Raw genomic sequence first — 27,683 nt, 5'->3', positions numbered from 1 at the left:
ACATGCTAACTATGGGTTAACAGTTTTGGTGTAGTATGTTGTTTTTAATTCACTGCTTTCATCATTTGAGGCCGAGTTTGACACAAAATTTAATCTACTGTAAGGACAAAACTGTGAGGCAAATGCCACAAATGTGTAATTATCACACAAATGTCACGAGGAGCTATGCTGTAACTTCTGCGTTACCTGATTATCTTGCACATCAACTAATACATGATGAGTAGTGGCACTGTGTAAAGGGAAACGCACAATATGCAGGCACAATTAAGATTGATTGATAAAATCTTTTTGAGCAAATCATTGGTGTTGATATGCACCTATGTTCAAGACATAGTAAAATTGACAAATGAGCCATGGGAAAGGAGAATGTGATGATTAGATTATTGGTCATTTTTTTATACAGTGCTAAATGATTAAAAGATGGCGTAAGTAATACAATAAGCAAGGAGTATCACAGTAGTTGAAACACACACATTCTTTAAAGGTTTGAAGAAAACCTATGTTATTCCTTATCTTTAGTCCTCTTTACTGTCAACCAAAAATGATTTATGTGTACAATACAATATTTCATTAGATTTATCTTTGACGTTTCAGATGAGTTTGTGTTGGTGATAAAAATAAACTTTGCACCTCATACAGATAGCTCATATTTTCATTTTGAAATTAACTGATGGTTCAATGAATTTCATATTATTTCAAGAAATAGAGAAATAGCTCATATATATATATATATATATATATTTATATAAACAGTTATGCATATCGCCTTGAACACCTCTGTAAAGAACAGCATAAATAAAGGCATAGCATATCCTGCTATCATACTGTATATTTTCAAATCTTAAATTATTTTTACCTTTAATATTTAGTGAATAAAAATAATTATGAACATTTTGGAAAATGGTAGTAAATATTTGCAACAGCAACATTTCTAAAAGTCTAAAATGGTACCATATGGTTATTTAACTTATTGGTATCAGAAGTGTTTAAAATCCGATATAGTTAGGTGAAGAAGTGGTCCTCTTACCTGGATTTCTTACACACTTCCGATGATTGAGCGACGTTGCCAGGGAAGTCTGCACTCTGTAGTCATCACTTACAGAAACATTTCTAAAGTCAGCTCGCACTGGAATACTCCGTATGGAATATACTGCAGTGAGACTACTTGGCTGAGCCGCAGACGTGCTGCGACCTGTATTAACAATCGGATCACGCCTGCTCTCTCGTAAATGTATCTTTAATGTTAATAGTTGAACTTGCATCCACAAGCTTCCCTTCACAGCAATAACTATGCTGCCTGTGGAATGCATTGTGCAAGAATTCAGAATTATTCACAAATCAATGAACACATTTGTTAAAAGCAGCACCTTGTTATGAATGAATAAAGTGTGATGTTGTTTTGTATTAACGAACACACTCTGGGTCAATTTTAATAAGCAGTCTTCTGCCATAAGGCACTTACCAATCAGTGGGCTGTGAGGTGTCTTCCTGGGCTGGAAAGGTGTTAAAAAGGCAGAAGGCTCCTTACTAAATATGGACCTCCTTCTTCACAGCAAATTCTTTTGAGTAGTTCCTACTATAAGTGCAGATTTTGGAGTCCTAATAGGCTTTTTTTCTCATACAATTTGAATCGCTTCCTTTATACGACACGTGAAAGACGTGCCACTGGTTTTAATGCTGCAGGTTGTCCAGTGCTGGGCTGTTCCTGCCCGGGCTAGAGTCGGTAGCAGGCGGTATCATATAATAGTACTGTATGTATCAAATTCTGTATTTGTGTTGCTCAATGTTTGTCCCCTTTATTTGCATAAATAAATCTGTAAGGTTTGATGTGAAATAAACCTCCCTTAATAATTTGCACAAGATCTAGGAAATGTGACTCACAATTCTTGCATTTAATGCAACCAATACATGTTTATTTACTTGATACATCTAGATAACATAAGCTATGAGCAGGGACTTTTTTTTTGCACGTTGGGTCACTATGTGTTAACCTTAACTTTGTCAGATATTGTGTTGTTACAGCTCTTTTTTGCCCTTTGTTTTACTATACTGCCGAATATGTTGGTGCCTCATAATCAAATGAAAATAATAAACCTGTAATTGCATGCAAGGCTGAAATTAGCAAACACTGAGGAGAACACATTATGTGAAGCTCTAAAATTGGGATGCTAATACAAATCTATTTTATACCATGAGCTGCTCTATACTAATCAATTCCATTTCTTTACCAATCTTGCCCATCAGACGTTGTCCATTTCCAAAGCAGACATTTAGAGGATTATACCTTTAAAGTCATTTTCTGGATGTTACTTTTCTAAATAGATGTTATCTTTATTTCTCTTGGCACCGATATAAAACATTTTATTTTATCAAGTAATTGGCACAATAAAAAAAAGTAAAGCAACATAAATGTATACTGGACAAATATCCCAAACATCTAGTAATATAATCACAAGCAGTGTGCATAGAATACTCCCCAGTTTCCGGATAATATGTTACAAGTCCATCCAACATCATTGATTATTTAGATAAATATATGTAGATTTAAAAATGTGTAAACTGTTACAGTTAAAGTGCAATTTAATGTTCTGTATTAATCATTAAGAGTTATAAAATTCATGTATAGAGCTTACTGTTGGATTGATCTTGTGGTGAAGTCTAACGTGTCCTAAGTGAGACAGCTCACTTGTAATGCTGTCATTAGCTCTGTGATGCCTTATACCTCCCTGTGCCCTTGCTACTAATTATTAAACTGCAAGCTCTTCAGTGGACCTGCTACTGCATCTGCACTGTTCAATTGCAGTCACCGTTGCCTCTCGTCCCGCTACTTCAATATTTTTAGACAAAATGTCCTCCTCAAGGTTGTGTGATATGTTACCTACGACATCCCCTTGGGCCATGTCTGAGTCACAAACTTCTACACCCCACTAAACACAATAAGATGTGGTGTGACAGCAAATTCCACTCAAGTTTCTTGCATTTCCAGAGGTCATTCTATTTTTTTTTCTGTTGTAAACCACAGACATTCACAGAGGGTAGTCATGTGGTACAAAGTGTCGCCCTTGGCTGCTTACGTGGTTACGCCAATAAAAATAAAAGTAGGTGGTGGTGACTCCGTTTACGTGATCTATTTACTAAAGTCACCTGGTTGCAAAATCGGAGCAAAGCCAGGGGGGGGAAAACAGCAACATGTTTATCAAAGGAATCCCATTTAAATCAATAGGTTTTTTTCCCATTTGATAAATCTGGTACAATTGTCCATGTCCTGACCCGCATCTCTTCCATGGGGAAGTCAATACTGTGATTATATTTTTTGCAGAAGGTTTAACTAAAGTAGATGCTAAAGATGCCATTTCTCCTCAATTAGCTCCTGTGAGGATCGGTCTTGGGTCCCAAACAAGTGCCGTGCTCCATGACACCACTAGTGACGCGCCTCATGTTGTCAGGATCGTACGTAGGCGCCGTTCTACTCTTGTCAGGCAAAATAACTCAACCAGGATAATCATATCATCCCCTTCACCTGCGGTGCTTACTCCGACTCCTGACGATTGAGTGGGCGGATGGCAATCAGCATTCACAGCCGTTCAACTTGTGGATTGGTCCTGCTATCTAAGACAATCATCTCATTCAGCCTTGTACCTTTCCCCTGATTGGCTTACAGTCCTTTAGATGTTCACCGATCCCTGCTCGTCTGGGCATAGTCATCCTAACCTGCAATGAAGTGCTACCCACAAGCACCCAGCTTGCCGTGCCCTGCTTTGTATTGGGCAATTCTGCTAACCTTGTCTTGTCCCCTAGTATCCTCGATCTCGGCTTGTACCCTGACTCCCACCATCTCTACACATCGACCTCGGCTACGGACAACTACGATTCTACTGTACATCTCCAACCCCAGACCACGGCGAGTATCAACACTATCCTACTTCTCCTACCCTGACCGGCCACACGACTACGGAAAACACACCGGATGCAGTCTCGCGGCTATTGGTTGGTGTATTCTGAATCCCCACCTCAGCCTTGTGGTTCTGTCCTGTTTGTGGAGAGCACCCGTTACAGCTCCATCACTTAGCAAAACATCTAAAGCATTGGATTTGGAAAGTGGGCTATATTTATTAAGCAGTGCTGCGACATGACACCTTCCAGTGGCAGCAGACGCCTTGCAGCCAATACCCAAAAGCAGCAATGTGTATCCCAGCATGACTGGCATAGCACTGTTTAGTAAATATGTGCCATTACATTTTTAAAGTAAGCTGCATCTACCCAACTAGTTGCGTGCAAAATAATTGTGATGCAAAATGGGGTCTATATAACATCCTTGGAGATATTTCCACATTGATATATGCCTATTTGTCTCTGTCATGTAGTATAATTAAACAGTGATCATTAATTAAGCCTTTAACTACACCAGTTAATATGAAATGAATAATTCTAACATTTACATCAGTTGAAATCTAATTACATTCTGATAATTGCTTTAACTATTCAAACACTAACACAGTTCTATAGCTCCAAGTGCCCTTTTAATAGTGAAAATAGACAGCCTTAAATGTGCATTCCCAAACGTTTTATATATATATATATATGTATGCAGGCTTACGACGCTTTGGCCAAAGGGTTTAACTAAACAACCAAGTTATTACTATTATTATTCAAGTATTTAAACTTTATACTCATTACCATATATGTTTTGTCAATTGGATGTAGCATTGGGCACCTGTGTCTTCTGTTGTACGTATACATTTGCCACGCTCAGTAGCACTCATTTTGGCATAAATATATATTCATGACGTGGTGGATGTAGGAGTTTGAGCTATCTGGGAATGTGTGTTAATTAATTTCTGACTGGTAACAGTCTACGGAGGTTAGGTGGCACCTCCCCCCAGAGCTCACCCCTCCCCACCTTTTTAACTTGGGAGGTTCTGGCAGTTTGCTGAATGGACGGGACTCACTGCAGTTCCTTCCCCTCATACAGAGGTAACAGGAAGGGTTCACAGTTTTAGTGTTAGGACCTGCATTTTTGGTTTACTTTGACGTTTGGTATGCAGGCTTACGAAGCTTTGGCCAAAGGGTTTAACTAAACAACCAAGTAATTACTATTATTATTCAAGTATTTAAACTTTATACTCATTACCAGATATGTTTTGTCAATTTGATGTAGCATTGGGACCCGTGTCTTCTGTTGTATGTATACATTTGCCACACTCAGTAGAACTCATTTTCTCATAAATATATTCATGATGTGGTGGATGTAGGAGTTTGAGCTATCTGGGAATGTGTGTTAATATATATATATATATGTATATACAGTATATGTATGTATGCATACATACAGTACATACCCGGCGTTGCCCGGGATTTAATTTTCCCGCTCCCCCCCCCTTCACAGCTCCATTCCCCCCTTGGTCACAGGCCGTGGGAGGCAGTGGGTGGGTGGGATGCAGTGACTGGATGGGTGGTGAGAGGCAGGGACTGGGTGGGTGGGTGAGAGGCAGTGAGTGGGTGGGAGGCGGTGGGTGGGAGGGAGGCAGTATGTGGGAGGGAGGCAGGTGGTGGGTTTGTCCCAGGTGCACATGGCCATTTAGCCAACTCACCCGGGTCGGCGGCGGTCGGCGTCCCCCCACCCCCCCACAGTCCCGCGGAGTGAGGAGAAGAGCAGAGTGGATGGTGCATGTGCGGCGCTCCGTTGCTGGCGCTTGTACCCCCCTGACCTCGGTCCCTGGCGCGCGTGTCCGTTCATCAAGCTCACCCCGGTCGGCTGCGGTTGTCGTCCCCCCGGTCCCGCTGGGTGAGGAGAACAGCAGAGTGTCCGTGTGTGCATGTGTGGTGGCTGTGAGTGGTGAGTGATGTGGGCTTAGTGTGTTCCCCCCCCTTACCTCGGCCCCGGCGCGAAGGGCCTGTGGATAGGCCGTTGGTCAGAGGCGTGCTGTCCCCGGCGGTCGTTCCCCCCATGGGGTGAGGAGAAGAGCCGAGGGGGTGGAGGGTGTGAGGCTGTGGTGGAGGGTGCACCACTATCTCAGAGGCGCATGCAGTGTGAGGGTGGTGTGAGTCTCACGGTCTGCATAGCCCTGGCCGTGATGTCACCCCGCCCCGCAGGCCAATGATAGCGAGCAGGATCACACACACACACACATATATATATATATGCAAATACAACTGTATGCTCATTTGCATGTCTTAGGCAGGTCTGCAACCCCGCCTTTACCCATGATTGTTATGTCCTGATATGTTAAACCATGGAATTCAAAGAGGGTATACTTTCTTTTTCACATGACTGTATGTATGTATGTATGTATATACATACATACATACAGTCATGTGAAAAAGAAAGTATACCCTCTTTGAATTCCATGGTTTAACATATCAGGACATAACAATCATCTGTTCCTTAGCAGGTATTAAAATTAGGTAAATACAACCTCAGATGAACAACAACACATGACATATTACACCGTGTCATGATTTATTTAACAAAAATAAAGCCAAAATGGAGAAGCCATGTGTGAAAAACTAAGTACACCTTATGATTCAATAGCTTGTAGAACCACCTTTAGCAGCAATAACTTGAAGTAATCGTTTTCTGTATGACTTTATCAGTCTCTCACATAGTTGTGGAGGAATATATATATATACACACACACACAGATGTGTGAAAGAAAGTACATCCTCTTTGAATTCTATGGTTTTACATATCAGGACATAATAACAATCATCTGTTCCTTAGCAGGTCTTAAAATTAGGTAAATACAACCTCAGATGAACGTGTCATGATTTATTTAACAAAAATAAAGCCCAAATGGAGAAGCTATGTGTGAAAAACGAAGTACACCCTTACTGCTTCCATAGGAGTTAGGATGCTAAGTAGCAGACAGGTGCTGCTAATCAAATGCCCTTGATTAATTGATCATCAGCAAGTGTGACCACCTCTATAAAAGTCGAAGTTTTAGCAGATTGCTGGTCTGGAGCATTCAGGTGTGTGTTAACACAATGCCAAGGAGGAAAGACATCAGCAATGATCTTAGAGAAGCAATTGTTGCTGCCCATCAATCTGGGAAGGGTTATAAGGCCATTTCCAAACAATTTAAAGTCCATCATTCTGCAGTGAGAAAGATTATTCAAAAGGGGAAATCCCAAAGTCAGACTGTGCAATGCTCAGAGAAATTGCAAAAAAAACCAAGAGTTACATCTCAGACTCTACAGGCCTCAGTTAGCATGTTAAATGTGTGTGTATATACTGTGTGTGTGTGTGTGTGTGTGTGTGTGTGTGTGTGTGTGTGTGTGTGTATATATATATATATATATATATATATATATATATATATATATATATATATATATATATATTCTACCTGATATTACAAGATGATTGTTGCATTCCTTCCCAATATTTTGTTTGTACATGCAGTTTGGAATTTACTAATAATTATTCTGTTAAGCAACATTAACGTGTTCCATCACAACTTGTTCTGATTTATTGATAGAAGACTTTATGATTGTCAACATACGAGCACATGCACTCCACATTCAGTTTGCGCCTGAATTAACCTCTTCAGTGGCCTTACTGTATGAAGTTCCTTGATCTTTACAAGGGCAGCTCTCCAGTTAGCCCCTGCTGGAGATGTGCGAGTGTGAAATGCATTCACCAACATTTTCCCTTCTCATTTTTCTAACTCGATTCGCCAATCCTCATAGGGCTAAGGAAGCTGCCATATTAGCAGGCGTGTAAAGAACAAAAGACAATCAGCTGAGCAGGAATGGCATCCTTAGCATCTAATTTAATTAAACCTTCTGCGAGAAAATATAATCACAGTATTGGCTTCCCCATGGAAGAGATGCGGGTCAGGATGTGACAATTGCACTAGATTAATCAAATGGAAGAACAAAAAGTGATTTCAATGGGATTCCTTCTCTTTGATAAATATATTGATGGGTTTCCCCCCCCTGGCTTTGCTCCAATTTTGCCATCAGGAGACTTTAGTAAGTAGAATTGCCAGTATATATGTATATATGTTTCTCTGTGGCGGAGAGAGGCTATCATGTGACCTGTTGCATTTGCTTCTGGCTCTTGGGTTTGTGTGTACAAAAGCAGTGGTGAGATGAGACAAGAGACATTTTAAGACTGTTTTGGTGTGATTACTTTTACTTACATTTTTCTAGATTATTTTCATCAGGGAACCAAGACAATAACGTATTATCATCAGAACTGATAGATATTCAAGAGGAATTCAAATATTTGTAATATTCCAAACGTAGCATATTTTCATTGATCAATGTTGCGCCCCATTGCAAAATTGTGGCGAAACATTAAAAAATCCCCCCTTATGATTAACAAGACAAAATGTATACATGTGGAGAAGAATTTGTTTTTATCTTTCTCTTGTTGAGGCACAGGAATATAAAGTTATTTTGCCCACGGTCACATATATTCAGACTTAATTCCATTCCCTATGCAATAGTTAATTTAATTCTTGTTGCTCAATAATCAGTACCGGTAATTCTGCCAAGAACACCCCATCCATTTAAAATGTTCCCTCCAACCCACATTCCACCATGATATGCCTCTACTTGTTCCTGCCATACCATGTTCAATAGATATGTTGAATTTGTCAGTGTGAAATGGAAAAAAATACAGATTAGATGCTGCAGTTAAATATACTACTTAATAAAGTAGCTTCCATCAAGTTGTCTTTAGACCACAACAAGTTCCCAGACAGTTATGAGTGTGTTTCACAGGCCAGGACAATGTCCCATTTCTACTGGACAGTGCGAGGCCGCGTCAAATCAAGTTAATGCAACGGAGCGACACAGCGACCAAAATCTCTGAAGTCAATGAAAATTAAAAAAATTTCGGCGACTGCCGCGTGACGTCAGAGGGCGCGTGAGCGGTTCAGCCAATCAGGGCAAACCACCCACGGCCACGCCCCCGCGACGCCCCCTGGTCGCCGTCTCTTGTCTCCTACACTATAGGCAGAAAGCGCTACGATAACGGCGACGGATGACGTCGTGCGGTCTCCATAGCCGGGACTATAAACTTTCCCTAATTCTTGCTAAATCGGTAAACTTTCTCCCACTTATTTATGAGGCAATGCTTCAAAGGTCAAAATCTTTGACGTATTAGTGTAAAGAATTACACTTTTATCACTATGCAGCATACAAAGCTCGTGGACATGTCCGATGGAATAAAGCTCTAAAGAGGATTAATATTACAGACATATTAGTCGCTTTATGTTTTTTTAACTCTTTGTGGAATTTCTAAGCATTTTTGCCTTAATTCTATTGATACTATGCATTCTGATTTGTGACACCAACAATTCAATGGTAAGCGTCAAAAACAAAGGGGGCAAGGACCCTGTTTAGTACCCTAGTGATGTGTAGGAAGTCTGCATAATAACTCAGCTGAGGAGCTAAAGTATACATCTATTTTTATTTTCTATTTTAGCTCAATATTGCCATGAGAACTCCTCTGGCAGTGGAGGAGTTAATACTTGAATTGCCACAATGTTTATATATTGTTTAGAACAAGGGAGTAACGTTGTCATTTTATCTCCACATACTTGGTTCTTATGAATGGAGTTTTAAGCACTTGTGCCTCAAAAAAAAACAATACAGAGTTTCAAGCAATCTTCTATGAAGTAAGAATTGTTTTAATTAACCATGATTTTATTAAATTATAATAATTATTGTTCTTGTATAGCACTGCTCGTTTTACAGAGACATTTTGCACACAGTCCCTGCCCCATAGAGCCTTCAATCTATGGTTTTAGTGCCTGAGGCACAGGGAGATGAAGTAACGTGCCCAAGGTCACAAGGAGCTAATACTGGGAATTGAACGGGGTTTGCCTGCTTCAAATTCAGTGCCAGATGTCAGTGTTGTTACTCACTGAGCCGCTCCTTCTCTCAAATTAGTACAAGATAATTGTAGGAAGGCATATACGAAGAGGGACAATATCTGAATCTAGCTGTAGGCTACCTTTGAGATTCCATAGTAGATGAGGTTGAAAAAAGACATATGTCCATCAAGTTCAACCTATGCTAAATTTAGACGACTGATACTTTATCCTGTATTTGTACTTACAGTATATTTATCCAGAGGAAGGCAAACAAAAAACCCCAGTGTCATATCATCCAATGATGTCTCATAAGTGGAAAAATAAATTCCTCCCGACTCCAAGAATTGGCAATCAGATTACTCCCTGGATCAACATCCTTCCCATGTTTACTTATTTGTTATATCCCTGTATACCTTTCCTTTCTAAAAAATAAGTCCAACATGTTTAAAAAAATATCTATTTTATCTGCCATCACAGTCTCCACAGGTAATGAATTGCACATATTACTGTAAAGAACCCTTTCATTTCCCTTTCAAGAATCTCCTTTCCTCCAACCTTAAGAGATGACCCTGAGTCATTTGTACTGCCCTTGGGATGAATAGTTCTTTTGAAAGCTTCTTGTATTGTCCCCAAATATATTTGTATATAATTATCATATCCCCTCTTGGACGCCTCATTTCTAATGTAAATACATCTAATTTAGCTAGCCTCTCCTCATAAATCAGATTATCCATCCCCAAATAAACTAATAAGGTTAGTTTGGTATAACCTATCCTTCATAAATTCATGAAGATTATTACTAATTTATTTTCCATTAGGTATTCCTGAATAGCTGAATCAACACACACACACACACACACACACACACACACACACACACACACACACACACACACACACACACACACACACACACACACACACACACACACACACACACACACACACACACACACACACCATGGCACCCCCCATGCAGCACACACACACAACATGGCACCACCCCTGTGCAGCACACACACACAACATGGCACCACCCCTGTGCAGCACACACACAACATGGCACACACACATGGCACCCCCCTGTACAGCACACACACAACGTGGCACACACCTGTGCAACACACACACAACGTGGCAGCCCCCTGTGCCGCACACACCACACACAACATGGCACCCCCCTGTGCCGCACACATAACATGCCACCCCCCTGTGCAGCACACACACCACATGGCACCCCCTATGCAGCACAGCATGGCACCCCCCTGTGCAGCACACACACAACATGGCACCCCCTGTGCAGCACAGCATGGCACCCCCCTGTGCCGCACACACAACATGGCCCCCCCTGTGCAGCACACACACAACATGGTACCCCCCCTGTGCCGCACACACAACATGGCCCCCCCTGTGCCGCACACACAACATGGTACCCCCCTGTGCCGCACACCTAACATGGTACCCCCCCTGTTCCGCACACACAACATGGCCCCCCCTGTGCAGCACACACACAACATGGCACCCCCCTGTGCAGCACACACACAGCATGGCACCGCCCTGCACAGCACACACACAACATGGTACCCCCCTGTGTAGCACACACACAGCATGGGCAGCTGCACAGTGTGGCTCAGACAGAACTGTAACATTGTGGCTGTGCAGTTGCTCCAAGGCCCCGCCCATCTCCTCCATTCCATGCTAGGGAGAGGCGGAGCCTGAGGACTGTGACATCAGGAAGAAGCAGGGAAATCAGCCCCCCCCCCCCCCCCCCAATTCTCTCTTTTTTTTTTTTTTTTTTCTTTTTAACTTTGTTTTTATTGATTTTGTTTTACAAGGTAAAGCATCGGTTATTACACATTGTGGTCCAAACATTTTGTCTGCTGTTGGTGACGCAGCACCTTGTGTCCTACTGCTCTAAGGACGAACAGGGGTAGACATACTGACAAAGATAAAGGGGTAAACAACCCCTAGGGGGAGGGGGGGGGGAGGGGCGTAATGTCCATAGCGTCTTGACCTGGTTTCGTTCACCCGATTACCGGGTGTCTATTGTGTGTAATGTTAATGGGAATGGCTCCCGCTATCTCTCTGACAGCCCGTCACGGTCCTCTTAGTCCAAGTCAGAGACGACTCCGTCTTATCAGAGGAGAACTCACCTACATCTATCAATGCCATATGGTAGCAAGGTTCACCCCTTGAATATCTGACTGCGCTAGCCAAGGCAGCCATACCTTTTGGAAATTTGGGCCAGTGTCGTTAACCAAACTCGTTAACTTTTCCATCTGGCATATAAACCAAATTCGATTGCGAATTTTTTCAATAGAAGGGATCGCGTTCTGTTTCCACAACGCTGCGGTCTCGCACCTCATCGCTGTAGCAAAATGAGCTATCAACTTGTTATTTGCTCTGGATATGTCCTTTGTTGGTCTGTTAAGCAGGAACAGCCACGGATCTAGTTTAATTTCGAGGCCCAAAATCCTCTGTAGCCAATCTCTGATTTGTTCCCATAGAGGGGCTATGCGAGGGCAGGATCACCGCATGTGTAACAGATCTCTTTCCCCGCACTGCCTAGGGCAGAGCGGGGAATATCCTGGGATAAATTTAGCTAATTTGGCCGGGGTGAGGTACCATCTCATTAACACCTTATATGAGTTCTCCTTTAATGTGGTACAGACTGAGCTTCTGCCCGCCGCGTTAAAGATCTCCGTCCAGTCATCATCCTCTAATGTTTCCTCAAGATCCGATTCCCATTGGGTCATGAAGCTAAGTTTTTGTCCGTCGTCCCTACCTGAACCTACCACATCTTTGTATAACCTAGATATGAGTCCCTTTGTGTCCGAGCCTCGGGCACAGAGCTTTTCAAAATGTGTTAGTGGTGGTCTAATTGTGTGTTTTGTATAAAATGCTCGGACCTGGAGGTACCTAAAAAATTCTGTGTTAGGGATGTCCTTGTCTGACTTAATTAGCTCAAATGTTTGAATAGTGTTTCTGCCCTCCAGGTCTTTCAGCCTCGTGATCCCCTGACTATTCCATATTCTAAAACTTTTGCTGTCCAGCCCTGGAGCAAAATCTGGATTGCCATATAATGGGGCCATCAATGAATTTCCTGAGGTCAATGAGCATCTAAATTTAGAGGCCTCCCACACCGCTAATGAGTTCAACATAGAGGAAAATGGTTTACGCAACGTGGCTAGACCAGATTTAGGATACCAGATTAAGTTGTGCAGCTCTAGGGGAGCGCACATCTCGCTTTCCATTGCCACCCATCTTCTCGAATTTGGGTCTGAGTGCCATTGTATGATTTGGCACAGCTGGGCTGCCTTATAGTTAGCCATCAAGCAGGGCACCGCCAAGCCACCATTCTCCTTAAGTCTTTGCAAAATCTTTGCTTTAATCCGCGGTTTCTTATTTTTCCAAATAAATTTGAAGATCTGTGATTGCATAGCCCTTATATCTGATATTACCACGGGTATCGGGAGAGTCTGAAACAGATATAGTAACCGGGGCAGGAGATTCATTTTAATACTATAGATTCTCCTCAGAGCTGTTCAACATCAAAAGTGGTACAAGACAGGGTTGCCCGCTCTCGCCCCTGTTGTTCGCCCTATGCATTGAACCAATAGCGACACAAATTAGAAGAAACAAGGACATCACCGGCATCCAAATTTTGTCACAAACTCACAAAGTAGCGTTATATGCGGATGATGTCATTTTGACCCACTCAAAACCCCTGATCTCGCTACCCAACCTTTTTGATCTCTTAGACAAATTTAACAACATATCAGGCTTTAAAATGAATCAATCCAAGTCAGAAGCTCTTAGCCTGAACATTCCTAAAGAGTCAGAGAAATTAATAGAGCTCAACTTCAATTTTAATTGGCAACCTAAAGCTATTAAGTACCTCGGAATAAACATCACAAAAGATTTCAAATCTCTATACCAGGCAAATTATCCCAGACTCTTACGATCCCTGAGAACAGACCTTGAGAAATGGTCCTCATACGGAATCTCATGGATCGGGAGAATCTATAGTATTAAAATGAATCCCCCCCCCCAATTCTAATGGCAAACCTGTCACTGGGGTACGCCTCTTTTGCATATCACTAGCCCTAAGTCAGTTATACCTAACACAATGTCAGCTGAAAATGTGACTTAACCTGATGTAAGTGAGCTTTAAAGATACATCTTAACGCTCAATGAAAGTGCTGCACAGGGAACTCTGTGGATTAGGGCCTTAGTGGCTGCACAGGGAACTCTGTGGATCAGGCCTTAGTGGCTGCACAGGGGACTCTGTGGATCAGGGCCTTAGTGGCTGCACATGGAACTCTGTGGATCAGGGCCTTAGTGGCTGCACATGGAACTCTGTGGATTAGGGCCTTAGTGGCTGCACATGGAACTCTGTGGATCAGGGCCTTAGTGGCTGCACATGGAACTCTGTGGAACAGGGCCTTAGTGGCTGCACATGGAACTCTGTGGATCAGGGCCTTAGTGGCTGCACATGGAACTCTGTGGAACAGGGCCTTAGTGGCTGCACATGGAACTCTGTGGATCAGGGCCTTAGTGGCTGCACATGGAACTCTGTGGATCAGGGCCTTAGTGGCTGCACAGTACTTGTATTTATTCACTTGTACACATTATGTGTAGGACTTGTATTTTCTTACTTATTCTATTACTAATACACAAAAGAAAAAGAACTCAGCTGGTAGCCCTCTATAACTCCAAAGTGAAAAGATAATGATAATGAGTAATGATAAGAATTAAAAATAACTTTATTAATATATTTTCTTATAATAAAGGGGTGTACATAAATGAAAGTAAAATGACCGTATATACCAGACTCTATCGGAGTCTGCAATTGACACACTAATCTGATGCATTTTGCAACCACTGCAGCATCATACAAACGGTATGTGGCTCTGATGCACAATTGATTTAATATCCTGATATCTATCTAGGGTTTCTATAGTGTCTACGCCTGTAATAAACCAGGGGCTTATGGTTTATTTGCTGAAGTATAATCACCTCTATAAGTGTGAGGATTATACTACTAGATAACACACATCATACCTGCGGCTAGACTGACAATTTATCACACTAACCCAGCTGCATTTGGGAGGAGGGGATACACCCCTTCCACTTTGGCAATAACCCTCCAATATATTAGTATGGAGGTATAACCAAGTGTCTATATAGCACTCCATATATACTATATATGGTGATATACAATATAACAAAAAACAGATAAAGTGCGCAAATTATTAAATCTATTGAATAACCCCTTCACCTCCGTGTATTAATTATATAACAAAATACAACCTCTAAATCGATGGGTTTGTGTATAGTGGTTCTAGCCACACGCTTATCAGCATTTACCCTACGATACCCCGGTGATAGCAGGCCCTTGACTGGGATATACGGTCATTTTACTTTCATTTATGTACACCCCTTTATTATAAGAAAATATATTAATAAAGTTATTTTTAATTCTTATCATTACTCATTATCATTATCTTTTCACTTTGGAGTTATAGAGGGCTCCCAGCTGAGTTATTTTTCTTTTGTGTACTATTACTTCATTTCTCAGCACAGCACCATTACTCATCCAGTTACCAAGAATGACCACTAGCCGAGCACAGGTTCCCGTCCCCTACCCCCTTCCCCTATCTGTATACTTATTCTATTACTGATCCCGTTTTCTTTTGACTTGTTTTCAGTATTTCTACATGTAGCTATGATTAGACAAGAGCTAGCTGTGGGTTTGGTCATTTGCCAAATAGACATGTCTGGTGTATTTCCTCAGGTAAATAAATTATGTATCTAAACAAACTTAACTAATAAAACACAGGAATAACAAGTGCTCTTTACATCATTTCTGTGCATAGTTCCTATGCTTAGAACAGGGGTGCGCAAACTTTTGGCGCTGAGCCCCCTTGCCTGCTTTCCCCCACTGCTCGCCCCCCCCCCCCCCCTTACCATTGTTCCACGGGGTCATGTGGCAACGCGTCGCCTGAAGCCAAGGTAAGTGAGTTACAGAGGCCTTGCGTGCTCCCCGGACCTCTGTAACCGCCGCGCCTACCCCAAAAAAATCTCGCGCACCCCTGGCTTACAATATCATATTCAATTTAATTTTCCACTTTTTAAACAGCCGACATATGCAAGTCAGAAGGCATAAATGATTCTTAATGTGGTGAAGATTACCTGTATTGTCTTGCACTTGTTTGATATAATGTTTTGCATAACGTTTTGTTTATGATTGCATGCTATGTCATTATGAAACTAAAGCAATGAGAACAGACGGGTTGTTTATATTCTCTTTGACTGGCTTTAATTTAATTCCCTTGTTGATTTACATAATTTTTATTATTGCTGAAACCTTCAGAAGGTTAGTGGTACTCACCTTTCTTATTCTAAGGACTCATTATACAATTAACGGAGTGTCCAAAAAACATATTTAAGCGCTCTTCTGTTTTGGAATATGTCGCCGCTTACTCTGGAGCTTTGAACTATTTCCAAGTAAGTAAGCCTGTTTTTGCCTAACACAAATGCTAGCACTTCTAAATGACACTTACATCTGCCAAGCGCCTACAGCCACTGCCGCAAACACACGTTTTCCAATTTGTAGCTACAAGTCAATGAGGTCAGTACACAAACTCAGTATAACGACAACAGGGTAAACCAGGTAAGGCTCTATGGGCCTTATTCAGAGAGGGTTCATAAAAAAAATCGCCAGGGAATTTAAAATGAATGTTTTTTGGGCGTTGCTATCACGGTATTCAGAAAGGCTCGAATACCAGTGATAGCAAAATTCCAAACCTGGCGAGTTGCTGCCAGCGAGAGCATCAACCCTCTGAAAATGCAAAAACCAGCGATTCATTTCTGCTGCAGAGAGAGCTGCTCTGAGAGAGCCGCCTCTCCCAGCTGAAATGTCGCCACGTTGGTTTTATGTCCGGGGACCCCCTCCTTCCCGAGATACAGGCCTCTTTATGGGGTGCCGGTATCTCCTATGCAAGGAAATGTTCCGGTCACGTGACGCGGGAGGGATACCGGCACCCCATAAAGGGGCCTGTATCTCGGGAAGCAGGGGGTCCCCGGACATAAAACCAACGCGGTTCAGCTCCGGTGACCCCCTGCACATCTACACTATTAAAGAAATGGATATTTAAATAAATATTTAAAAACAGATCAATATACGCCCCCCCCCCCCCCCCTCCGTCCAAACCCATACAGTACAGTAATGGGCAAAATAACTATTATCCAGATATGGATAATAGATTATTTGCCCATTATTAAACACTGCATTAGCATACAAAATAAAATAAATAAATACAGTTATACTTACCACAACAGCAGGTCCCTTTGTCCTCCGTTGGCAGAAAGCATATATAGAAAATAAATACATTCTAATGTTCCCTAACCCCTTAATCACCTTAGCGGTATAGTTATTAAGGGGTTAACCCACCCTGACCCGGGAGGCCTAAGCACCCACCCCAGACTGACTATACCCACCCTATACCCATTGAGTAGTATAGTGGTACATCATACCCATATAATAATAATAATATGGGCATGATAAGCCTCTATACCACTCAATGGGCACCCTAATAAAAATACAGTAATACACAAGACACACAGTAATAAAACCTAACTACACTCCCAAAAAACACACTTCACTAAATAAAATCAGTAGCCAGCTAATCCAATCAATAGAAGCAATTACAACATCAACAATGAATTAATTAAACTATTACCCAATCAAACCAATTAATCCCTAAACCAACTCAAAATGAATAGTAACACTAACCAATGTAAACAATGAATTAATCCTACATTAATTAATGTAACCATTAAAAGACAAATAAATACATTAAAACTATCTCTGAAGTATCCATAAAACACATTAGCTAACATAATAACATTAAGTACAAGCGAACACCAATCGCAAACCTTTTTTGTGCAAACAATTTTGTGGGGAATTGGATTTGGGGAGAAAATCGTTTTTTATGGGCTGCGATAGGCTGCGACACCCGACTCGCGGGTCTCTGAATAGCGGGAGTTTATCAACCCTCCGAAAATGGTCGATAAGCAGCTGATCGCTGCTCAGTCGGCGAATTTCGGATGGAGATAAAATTTTGCGTCGATACAGGCCGTTATCGAGCACTTATCGAGGCTATCTGAATACGAGTGCCCATTTTGGGCGATAAGTGCTCGATAAGGGCCTTATCGAGGCTTTCTGAATAAGGCCCTATGTACTAAGCTCGGGAGGGGAGAGGGAGAAGGAGAGGGAGAGAGCGAGATTTCCGTAAAAAAATAACCATACGTTATTTATGGAGTAGCGCTGGGTTAACGTTATGTTATTTGCTTTAGACAAACACACTGAGCCCTAGATACTCTTAAGGAAGAAAGAGTGGGCAGAGAACAAGACCCCAGTTAACATGCGCTCACTAACACCAGTGGGTAGATTATAAGTAAATTGCCCCCAGTGAAGCGAAGTTATTTGCTTTAGTGCGCAGGCTTATGATTAATCCAGCATTAATTTAGGTTAGTGTTACGTTACATTGCCTAATGTAGCTTAGTGCCAGGCCTTATGGGCTAGATTCTCTAAAGCGGCAAAAGATCTATCAAAGGGGAAATTGCATTGCTTACTTTGGGACTGCCTTTCTTTGATAAATACTGTGCTGTTTGTTGCACTGATGTCCCCCCTCTTCTGCTACCGAAAGACCTTACTAAATAGTTCCTTATGTTTAAAAGGCAGGTTAACCCCTTAAGGACGAATGATGCGAATTCACCTCATACTGTTCAATTGCTTTTTCATCTGAATATGTAAAAAAAAAAAATGAAGCATTAAAGGGGTTAAGGTTATGCTTTGTTCTTTTCTTGGGTTATTTTTTTGGTGGAGGACTTGTTAAAGCTGGAGGAAAATGGCAAAATGTTCTGTGCATATCTGTGTTATGGGTGCAACGTTTGTTTACCATTTTATGCCCTTTCAATCCAATAATTATTTACAGTACTGTATGTACTGTATCTGAACAAACAACCTGGCACAATCAGGAAGCAATATTTCATTGCATAATTATGTAAATGTATTTAACATAACCTTTTATAAAATATTCTTCCCATGCAGTGACTATATAGATGCAATGTCACCCAAACGGCAAATAAAACTGTCTGAATTCATGAGCAAAGTTACTGTTTTTTAGTAGTGCTGTTCTCATTACACAGACACATCTACTGAGAAAGTAAAAGCTTAATATAGAATACTTGTCTGTAAGAATACAGTAATGCATGGTTTACCATCACATTTATTATGACACTATGTCCAAAATCAGTATTTTTAAGATTAAAGTTCAAGGTTAAGATTTTTAGTGAATTAAAAAAAAGAGCAGAATGGAGCATACAGCCTAATTGTAGATCAAATGCATAATTTATTTTTGGTGGTAAAACTGCAATCCCCCTACTCAATGTTAGAATTTTGTAGAAGGTGAACTTTCTGGTGTCTTTTGTAAAGTCAATATGGCCCCCAACCATGGCGCATTGTGCCTGGTAAAGCCCATAATGTACTCTAAATGATTCGCATAGGCGCCACAATTTCCTTGAATATAAACAGTGATATACAAATTTAAGATACAAGTATACATAAGATGTTACCCAACCGGATACTTCTCAACCTTTCCAGGAAATTTGCTAAGATTTCCCACAGATGCAGTTTTTCTTTGGGGTGAGAAGGGAGCGATCCAATCAGGAGCACCTCATGAAAAATAAAAAACATAAAAAACAATAATAGTGTAGTATGTTAATATAATATGGGCTAGATGCAGGTCTTGGCTCTTGAGGATTTTCTACTTACAAGAGGTAATAAAAAGTAGAGCTTTTATCTGACTCAGTCAGGAGGTGTGTATGTGATTGGACTTCTATTTCAATTTAAATTGATATTCAGATCTCATGTGGAGAGACTATTCCAGGGATGTTTGCATTCAAATCTCCATTCGGTTCATGCAATTAAAACAAAACAGAGATAGCCCAGTAGTGCAGATGGTAAATACAAAGGATTTATATATAGAGGAATAAGAATTGTACTCACACTAGGTACAATTATATGTACATGTAAAGGTTTCTTTAGCAAGTAAATGCTCTTATTTGCGGCAGTGTTTTCTCCCAGTCTTCCTCCTATGGCAAAGTGTGTCGCCGGCGACGGCGTCTGACGTCACTTTCGCTTTCGCGGGTGGGCCGCATCCGTTGGATATTGATAGCGACACACTGGAGGAGAATCAGCCTGGGGGTTCTAGCGTCTGGCGTCTTCTCTTGGAGGCAGCTGCAGCTAGTTGGTTGGCTCTACGCGTTTCGCTGACACATACAGCTTCGTCAGGAGCATGGTAAAGCCCATAAGCCTGCTTTAAGCAAGACTCCACAAGGTCCGCCTCTCCCGGCACAGACCTGAGAGACCAGTCCACCACTATTGTGCCAACCAGCCATTAATCCTGTGGGTTTGCCTGACCACTCCAACCACCTCCACAGCTGAGGAACCATTTGCAGAGACCACTCAAATTTGCCCCGTGGGCAAATTCCATCCCTGACACCAGACCAGGAGGCTTAGACATGTTTAAACACAAGACACAGGAGCAAAGTATATTTTATTAAAGGTTTTTATTTGATAAATGTATATGCTTGTACCTATGTATATGTGACTGTGGGATTTTCTAGTCCATGGTTCTGAGAGACCAGATGGCTATCAAGCTTGGTGCCACTGAGTCTGCTCGGGACCCGGAGTTGAAAGCCTCAGGGATGTCAAGGTGTTAGAACAGGAGGAGTACTGTAGTTATCTTTGAGTACACCCATCCTTGTCTAACAAAGGGCTATCCAGTGACCATTTGCCCAGCCCCAAGCTCTGCGGAGCCTGGACAGCAGGTGGACTCGATATGCTAAGAGGCAGAGGTGCCAGATTGGCGCATGCCCCTTAGCAGAATCAAAAGCGGTACCCACCCGGCTTCAGTATACCGGTAAATCGGTGATAGGCTGGCAGGAGAATTTCCATGTGCTGATTGACTGTAGTTGTTTCTGAATGGAACTCCAAAACCTATAAGAAACCTTGAAGCCATTCAGGACCTCAGATTCCAATCGCCAAACCATCAGCGGCAAATTCAAGATACGAAAAAGATGCTCTGTGAGAAATAGACGCAAGCCGGCTTCAGACATTTGCAACTGAAGAAATGTTCTAAGTCCCGCTTTTTAGGTACGTAGCGGTCGCAGCTGGTATTGCATGCCGAATTACGTTCCAGGACTTTCCTGAGTACCTCCGGGTCATTGGAAAGGGCTCCTGCAGACATCAGTTGTTTACATTTCGTTCCAAGGAAGATTTATTTTGTTAGCCCCGTTCCCAGTAAGTGTGTTTTCAGTGCAAATTGTGTTACATTGTATGTCTTTTCGTGGAATAAATTACAATTTATTTTACTGCCTTGTCTTGCTCAATCAAACGATCCTGGTATAAAAGGTGTTAATAAACCTGGTCTCCCGTGACATACACATAGTGAAATACAAAATACAGATAGAAAACACACTTACTGGGGGGTCTGGGGTTGAAAACTAGCCTCAACTAGGTGCAGGGTGCCTGCTTCAGCAAAGGCTTACCATGTTCCCTCCACGTCACTGGAATAAGCCTGGAACAAGTAACATTCATTATTCCTCAGAACTGTTCCTCAGCTAGGCTAGGCTTCCCTGGCACCTCAATGCCTAGTGCTTTGCTATTGCGAGCAAAACACCTGTGAGAACCTTCTGCCACGTCACTGGACCCAGTCCCAAGGTTACCTGTAAGTCCTGATGACTGAGAGAGCGAGCGCCCTGATTGCGCAGTTCCTTACATAGACTTCGGTGTCCTATGTTTAACATGGAACAAGGACTAGCGGCCACTCAGAGCGTGGGAACTTTTCCCACCAGCCAATCAGAGTGGGGCTCATCTGGCTGATGATGTCAGAGGAGGGGGCGTGCCAAGCCGGTATAAAAAGAACAGGTGGGCGGGAAATATGAATTAGCCAATGGGAAACATGCACACACGCAATAACTTCCCCCAGCTAATTCATATCCCACCTGCTGGGCAGGCTCCATCATGTTTGGCAGTTACAAAGGGGCCCCAGTGGGGTGCCCCCAGTTCTCTGGACCTCCTTCCTCCTTCATGTGCAGACATCCAGGCACCTATGTCAATACCCAGGCTGACTGCATAGACATTTATACATACAGTATAAAACCTTAGAAAACATACTTTAATAAAATATAGACCTTGGGGAACCTTTTACCTGTGAGAGAAATGGGTCTGGGATACCGGGGCTTGAAAACCAGGATTCTGGGGGACACTGGAGAGCCCCGGTGTAATTCACCTCAGGTACCCGCAAAATCATGCCTGCACGTCGGGGAGAATTAGGGGACTACCGGTAACTTTGTCCCCCGAACTCCATAAAACAAAAGGAATTCATTTCAACCCAAATATCCCACCTAAAACCTACACTCCCAAAATCTCATGTCTCTAGGACACCGGGAACCCCAAAAGCCCCTAAACAGGTCAGGTTTTTGCTATACTTTACATGGGACTTTCAAAGCGCAACACTTAATGCACTTTTTAACCCTTGTTGCTCCCTAAAATCCACCCTTAACCTCCTGCTCCCAAAGTCCCTGTCTTGCAGCTATTTCCTAACAGGGATTCTAACTACACCCGGCATCCCGAACTTACATTCCCGCAGGGGACCGTAAAATGGGGACCGAAATACAGGAGAATAAATTAGGACGCACAACTAGACCCAAGAGCTGACACTTCAGCCCTTGACATACGGTTTCTAGAGGCAGCCAGCCAGGCGTGACCTTTATTAATGCAGGCTGGCAACCCCCTACGGTCACAATTATTAGACGATATTTCACTGGGGTTCTTTGTTTGCCTTCCCCTGGATCAATATACTGTAAGTACGGATATAGGATAAAGTATCTGTCGTCTAAATTTTAGCATACAGTGGCGGCTCGCTTTAGTCTAATGCGGCCGCCACCGCAGGTAATTTTAAACCCCATTCAGACGCGGGGTTTTTTTTTCTCGGCGCCGCAGGCGCTTCTAATGTTCGGCGCCATTCAGCGCTGATTGAAGAAACGATGCGGCTGGCGTGCGGCCAATTTCGGCGCGAGTATTGAAAAAACGGAGAATAATGCGGTTAAGCTTTAGAATAAGCTTGGCCGCAGCAGTAGGTTGAACTTGATGGATGGATGTCTTTTTTTCAGCCTCATCTACTATGTAACTATGAAACAAGAGAGGTATTTAGGGGCAAAATAATATAGGTTTTTTTTCTTAGCCAATGTTTTAACAACATAAAATACAGCTTATGGTCAGCGTACAAGGAGCAACAAAAAGAAATATGCCCTATGTATTGGTTGGAGGGCTAAGCCCCTTACCAATGATAACAAACAAAAGTCAATAGTGGCAAGTTTACCTTCGGCTTCCCAAGCTTCTTCCTGGCTGGGGCAGGGGTGGGAAGTCCATATACAGTGTGGTCCCTCAATATCTATCCGGAGTGCTTATCTTCCTGGCTGGGGCAGGGGTGGGAAGGCCACATACAGCGTGGTCCCTCAATATCTATCCGGAGTGCTTATCTTCCTGGCTGGGGCAGGGGTGGGAAGTCCACATACAGCGTGGTCCCTCAATATCTATCCAGAGTGCTTATCTTCCTGGATCACAGAGTCCTGAGCACTGAGACCAGTAGGATTTTTTTTATGTTTCTAACGGGCCAGCTGAGCAAGTTAATAAAGACAGTCTGTTCTGGAATTAACCTGGCACATAACCTCTGTACACAGGTTTCCCAATACGTCGTTAGCCAACAGGGGATGCCCAGGAATGTCCACACCTCTGCCAAGCCCCCCGTCTTGTCCTCGGTCAACGAGACCCAAAAACTGCCTGCAATCTCCCTAAAGTGTCCTAATAATGTTCCACAAACCATGAAACCTGCTGGCCCTATAAACAAAGTCATCCAAATAATGAAGCACCACCCAAATGAACATGCTAAATGTTTCAAAATAAAAACAAGAAATAGAGCATCCCATTCGGAGGCACAAATCAACAAAATATACCCCTTCAAAGAAACACCCTAGTAAGTGAAAACAGTCTGCACAGACTGGCAGCAGCTGGAATGTGGACTCAATATCTGCTTTTGCAAACTAGGAACCAGGACTGCACCTCCTCACCCAATCTACAACCCTGTGAAATGATGCATAGGACACATGGCATAGATCCTTCTCTATTGCATCATTTACCGATAAATCCCTAGTGTATGACAAGTGATATATTAGGTGATATGCCCCCGGTCCCTTCTTCAGAACCACCCCCAATGGGGAGACTCTCAAACCACACATTGGAGTGCATGGAAATGTGTCTGCCATTCTACCCGATGACGCCTTATTCCGTTTTGCCCTAACCACACCCTTACGCTCTCTTACAGATTTTAGGTTCCTCAATGATCCTCTAAATTCCTCTTTCCGAAACGGGATCCAAAACCCCTTAGCAATCCCATCTCTATGCAAACTAGCAGCTGCTTTATTAGAATAAGTGCCAGGCCAACTCTCCATGGCGGCAAGCATTTTTAAGGTGATCCAGCTGGATGCTCTCTGCTGCACTTACCATTCTGCTTGCCACCAGAGAGGAAATGATCTCTTAATTATCATGCTGCCCTTAAATATCCTCAAGGCCTCTTCTCTTCCTCCAAACACTGAGTTTTGGAACACAGGCTCTCAGTCATGTTGCCCCTCTCTTTAATTATTTGGGGCCTCCCTACTAGTTTTCAGTACCAATAGAGCTATTAACATTCTAAGCTACACCTCTCACTTTGACACACATTCTTACAATTTTTTCTCAGCATCAAAATTCCAAGCAGAAAGTCTAGAAGACAAGCAAATTGAATTGACATTACAATAAACATTTCATTACCCTTCAGAAAATGAGGACAAACTGATGTATAAGGCTCAAATGGAAAACAAAACGCAACAGATTTGTTTCTGGAAAATGGGATAATTCATGACAGATTAAGGTGTTTTTTATTTTTATTTGTATAGGTGTAAAGATTCCATACCACAATGCACTCTTATTACTCTTATTAATGTACTTTATACATTTTGTACTATGTACAAAGTGCACCACCAAATTAGCATACTGACAAGTAGGAATCAAGTTTTGATTTTGTTTTTCATGTTATTGAAATTCTTCATTGGGTCAATGGTTGATTTTCAGATGCCACTTGGAGAAAGAGAGACTATATTGCAGAACCCTGCTATGAACATTTGTATCACCATGACTGATTACAATGTCTGATTGTCTGATACCAACATTTATGAAGTATTATTTTCAACGGTTATTTTACAAATAAAGGTCCCATAATGTCAAGTATCATTGTTTGAATTGTGTATTTTTGACCATACATATTTTTAAAAGGAAAATAAGATCTGATGCTTTAAAGCACCTTCATGCATTCTGAGAAGAGATAGATTTTCTTTACTCCAAATAATCTGTTTGAGCAGTGCTTTAATCTCATGGGCTGCATGACAGTTTAAGTGTTTTAAAGAAAAGATACAGTATTCCAGCCTCCAGTAACTGATAATGTTCTAGATCCCGGTGGTATCCACTAATTTGATTACAGTTTTTTCTCCCCTTCCCCAATGCCACAGGACATTCTTAAGAGAAATGTTGGTTTGACATGGTTAAATAGACCCTCCGTCTATAGCTCAATCTCAAACTGCATTTTAAAGAGCTGCATGAAGATGAGATAGCATTAAAAGCACATTCGGTGTTTGATTACAAATATCGTATACGTTTATTTTACTGAAATAATTGTAAACAAGAATGTATATTTAGAAATGGCGTGAAGCTATACAAAAAAATATAAGTAGGTTGATAATCCAGAGGTATTTCATCTTCTTTATGTGATTACATATATAAATTTAAATCGTGGATTGATTTTAATTAAGCATTATGCTAGAGATGCTTTCACTGTGGTTTGTAAGTTTACCTTTGCTAGCTACTATACACCCTTAAGATTTCTGCCTTAACCACATCAAAATGCAATACCCCACCCCCAAAAAAACATCCAAAATAAACATAGGAAATAAAACAAACTATTAAAAATACCCATCTATTTTTATTTTCTCAGAAATCATCATATATAAATGACAAATTCCAATGGGACATAATGGAATCACTTAAAAAAAAAACCATAAAAAGTCTATTGGAAGGCAGTTGATTGAAAGGCATTGAAGTGTGGGACATGATGGAGGGAAAGCTGTGCCAACAGGTGACAAAAGCTGATCACGGGAGTGAGAGCGCTTGTGCAGTGATGTGAGAAAAACAAAGAAAAAGGTGGGTAGAAAGAGAGATGAGCAGATGAGAGCGCGGTACTGAGGAGGGAAAGAAAATAATGTGTACAGGTGAGAAATCTCCACCACCGAATGAAAGTACTGATCTAGAAAGTTAGTGACACTCTGAAATTGGAGAGGTACGTTGGTGGGGAACAGAGGAACAGGCTCAGTTGGTTGTATGTAATGTGTAGACATTTTAACCTTTGCGTGGACGTGGAATGCTGAATTAACTGAAGCAGTCCCTGGTTGCGGGGAAAAAAAGATGAGGTCAGCAGGTAAGATAGCATTGATCCGCAGCAGCTGCTAGCGGCTCTCACCTTCCCTGGAGCCACGGGAAAGTGTTTTCCTGCAGCTCGGTGAAAACGAAATCTGACTACATCTGTATCCAGACAATTTTGGAGCAAAACTGGAACAAAGATGCCTTTTATCTTGTATCCCTCCATAAAGAGACTTTGCTCCACCTTTACCCTGTTTGTACTATCAGGCAAGTTAACAGAAGTTAGAGAACAGTAACAATTGTAAGGGGATAGAACAGGGGTGCGCAAACTGGGAGCGTGAGATTTTCAGGGGGGGGGGGGGCACGGCGCTTACAGAGGCCCCACGTTTCCCTGAAGGCATTTAAATTAAATGCCGGGGAAGCGGCGAAGGCCTCTGTAAGGTCCCTTACCTTGACTCAGACGGCTTTTGGTGACGCGTCGCCATGGCAACATGGCTTCAAATGATGCTGTGGGTCACGTGACGCAGTGTTGCCATGGCAACGTGACGTCACATGACATCAGTACGCCGGAGCCAAGGTAAGGAGGGGTCGCCCGGGGGGTGGGGGGGAAACGAAGCAGGCAGGGGGGTGCAGGGGAGAAATATTGCCCATCCCTGGGATAGAACACATTCTATGCCTCTATGCTTTCCTTCATACCCTTTTCTTTGAATCAAAAAGAACATATATTTGAGAAATAACCAGTGAATATACAAATGTAACATAGCATTCATGCTGGAAATTGGCATCATAATGTCATATTTTTCATCTTTGTGTCCATATGATAACATACAAATTGTTAGTTTCTATTTTGTCTGTGTTATAGTTCATAAACCACTTAAACGAATATTTGATTCATTCACTGTGGTTTTGGTCATGAACTATGTATGTTTTAAAGTGTATTTAATTTCAGGACAAATTTACATGCAGCAGCTTAGTTCTAACTAGAGACTCACAAACTTCAATATAGATTCAAAATCGGGAGAAATTTTAATCATGCAGCTTGATGCACAAATAGTGTAAATTGATGTGTAAACTAATTACAAACAACCTCCCAGTATTCATTAAATATTAGTTGCACAAATTGTCTTTTTTTTAATTTGTAGAATTTTAATCTAAAGTTTTCCTTTTATTTTCTGTATTAGTAAACTAATGATTTTAAAGCCTATTTCCATAAATGTCCAATACCCAGGGCTCCTAACATCATTTTATCAAAATCAGCAACGGGCGTTATGCTCCCT

The 27,683-nt window shown here is 41.9% G+C and overlaps 1 protein-coding gene across 4 annotated transcripts in view; it reads right to left on the bottom strand.

The window, feature by feature from the left end:
- The window catches only part of PHYHIPL (phytanoyl-CoA 2-hydroxylase interacting protein like), a 160,644-nt gene that overhangs the window by 101,263 nt on the left and 31,698 nt on the right, over positions 1 to 27,683 (bottom strand). The window contains exon 1 of one of the 4 annotated variants that reach the window (XM_075612952.1): positions 1,463 to 1,712. The exons of 2 other annotated variants lie outside the window; for them this stretch is intronic. The gene's annotated coding sequence lies outside the window, so the exon portion shown is untranslated. Of the gene's footprint in view, positions 1 to 1,027; positions 1,171 to 1,462; positions 1,713 to 27,683 lie in introns of those variants that run through there. One more of the 4 variants, XM_075612949.1, reaches the window with a different exon arrangement.

Source organism: Ascaphus truei, chromosome 8 (assembly GCF_040206685.1).
Source record: "Ascaphus truei isolate aAscTru1 chromosome 8, aAscTru1.hap1, whole genome shotgun sequence".
NCBI lineage: Eukaryota > Metazoa > Chordata > Amphibia > Anura > Ascaphidae > Ascaphus > Ascaphus truei.
Note: the sequence above shows the minus strand (reverse complement) of the source record. Positions and strands in the feature narration are given on the sequence as shown.